This window comes from Urocitellus parryii, chromosome 3 (genome assembly GCF_045843805.1).
Source record: "Urocitellus parryii isolate mUroPar1 chromosome 3, mUroPar1.hap1, whole genome shotgun sequence".
In the NCBI taxonomy this organism is placed as follows: domain Eukaryota; kingdom Metazoa; phylum Chordata; class Mammalia; order Rodentia; family Sciuridae; genus Urocitellus; species Urocitellus parryii.
The window spans coordinates 186467893-186470726 of record NC_135533.1 but is presented as its reverse complement, the minus strand read 5'-3'; the positions used below and the strand labels follow the sequence as shown (position 1 = coordinate 186470726).

General features: G+C 36.8%; 1 non-coding gene across 1 annotated transcript; it reads left to right on the top strand.

Moving 5' to 3' along the window:
* Nucleotides 1-286: 286 nt before the first annotated feature.
* LOC113195334 (U6 spliceosomal RNA) lies at nt 287-389 on the top strand. Its single transcript, XR_003302386.1, has one exon. It is a non-coding gene; the product is annotated as a U6 spliceosomal RNA (small nuclear RNA).
* Nucleotides 390-2834: the final 2445 nt, after the last annotated feature.

Here is a 2834-nt window from a genome sequence, read left to right as displayed (position 1 = left end):
CTTTGTGAAATAAAGACAGGAGTTATTTTTGTTCTCCAAAGGGGGAAAAAAGCAAGGCTAATTCTGGTGGAGAATGTGCTGGTCAGGTCAAGATTTAACAAAAAGATAAATCAGAAATAGCTCACCAGAGGGGTGGATTTGTCCCATGTAGAGCAGAAGATGTGAACTCCTCTGCCATAGAGCAAGGCTTCAGTCAAACCTGCCTTGGTCACTAACACATTCAGGCAGGAAGAGTCACTAAAGGAGCTTAGTCTTACAACAGGGTCAACATGATTAAACCAAGTAGGTGCTCCCTGCAGCACAGACACTAAATTTGGATTAATACAGAGAAAATGAGTGTGGCCCTGCACAAGGAAGACATGCAAATTTGTGAATATTCTTTTAAATAAATAAATAAAGCAGATAGTACCCATGTAACATACTGCCATCCATAAAGTAGGCTCACACAAAAGAACCAGAAGATAAAGGATTTTCAGAACAAGATTCAAAATGCATAAAACATAATGGAAATTTTGATACCTTTGAATATATTAAAATTAAAATTATATGAAAAAACCCCAGTATGAATACAATGAAAAGGCAAGTCACAGACTGAAAAATATATTTGTTGTGCACATAACTGACAATATTTTAGTACCTAGAATGTATAAAGAATTTCCACATTTCTCTTTGGAGGGCAATTTGGCTATATCTAGTAAAGTGGAAGATATTCGTATGAAAAACTTAGCAATTCCATTTTAGTCCAATCCTCCAGAGAACCCTTACACAGAAACATGGATAGGAATGTTCCTTGTAACATTGTTTATTGTGGGTGGAGAACTAGAAACATCTTAAATAGACGTTTAATGGATAAATACATTATGGCAAAATTATACAAACTAAAACTATAAGGTAGTTATGACTTTAAAAACCTGCATACAAATATTCAACATTTGTGGATGTGAAAGCATGAATTAGAATATAAAGATATGCATGAGAATAAAGAACATAATATTCATGATACTGGTTCGCCCTGAAAAGAAATGGAATCAGTAAATCTGACAAAAATACGATTTTATAAGACCGGAAGGAATATCCATGGGGGCTCATGATGTTGACAGTAAAATCATGGGTATATGTTAAAGTCTATAAAAAACTAAATTAAAAATAACTTAGGAAATGAAAGATTTTTAAAAAAAAGTAGAATAAAGTAATATGAAAAGCAGGCAAAGTTAAACACACAAAAAATAGACACTCTACCATCCACACCGGGAGAAAAAAAAAAAAAGATTCTAAAACTGGAGCACTTATTGAAGGAATTCAACTGTGTTCTCAATTCTACAAGGTAAGTCCTCACATATGGGTCAGAGTAATGCACGGATTCAGAAATTTCATAGCCACAAATTTTGGGAGTTTCAGCCACTGCTGTGTTACCTTCATTTCAACTCTTCAATTTTACCTTCTGCCACTGGGCTACGTGCAGTGTAGACTGTGAGGAGTGATGGCGAGTGTCTTGCCTGGTGGACATATTTCTGAGTTAGTCTGACACAGGGAACATAAAGTGGTATCTCCAAGAGCAAATGAAATTATATTGTTACAAATAGGTAAGGGCTCCAGCCAGGGCATAACAGGCATACTGCCTACTGATCACTCTAGGCTGCTTTCTTTACCTAAAATAATCCAGGGTCTTTTGTGTTGGAGGGAGCCATGGATCTTTCTACTCCCCAAGCAGCAAGAGCATCTCTTCTGCACTTCTGTCTGAGAGAAAACTTCCTATGGTAGAGGGGAAAGGAAAAAAAAAAAAAATATATATATATATATATATATATATGTATATATATATATATATAGCAAGAACTTGAACTCTGAGGAGAAAAAAAAATGGGTCATGTTTTTGTCTCATCTTGCTCATCCTGGAGAAACTAAATTCACTTAGTATCAACAAGGGATTTAACCTCCTTGTAAAGAGGCTAAAATTTTATCATAATATAAAACCTGACACAAATACAACTGAATTTAAACCAGACTTGCTTTTGGTCTTTTTTTCCTGCAAGATCTGACAGGCACTAGCACCCAAAAGAAATTAGCAATGTAAAAATATTTTCTTTTTTCTTTATAACTCAAGTTCTTTCACTTTTCTGCCCCATATTTTCTCAGTTTCTAACAATTGCCATGACTGTAGTTTGTGGGGTCTCATTCTTTGCCACACCCCAACCCTCCACAGCAAAGTCCAGAGGCACCAGCATTTTCCTTGCTTAATTCTCCATGGCCAAGATGACTAGGATCTCTATTCCCAAAGAAGTTTTTTGCTACTACCCCAGCTTCCAGAGCTTAGAGATAGGGAACTTCCACCCTGTACCGCGTCAACTCTACCTTCTACAGAGAGCAACAGGTTGTGACAGCTTCATGAAGACGTTACAGATGGATCCCAGCTTGCAGTGTAGATTGTATTTTATTTTTAAACTACTTCCAGCCTAAGTTGTGTAATACGAATGCATGTGGCACCTCTAGGGGAGGACTGTTTCTCTACTTAGCAGGACACTCCAGAGGTGGTGAGTTGACATTTATTCAGAAGATCACACATCAGAGGTGACATCTGCCAGGCTTCATCTAACTCTCTTAGATTAATACCAGATGTTTGTCAACCAATGTACTGGATTTAAATTGATTTTTACTGATGAAATCAGTAGCTTGTTAGTAAGTATAATGAATGTTAGATATGGACCTTCACTGAAGAACACAATGACATTCAATATATAAGGACAGGTTGGGTGAGGTGGTACACACCTGTAATTCTAGCAGCTCGAGAGGCTGAGGCAGAAAGATTGCAAGTTCAAAACCAGCCTCAGAAAATT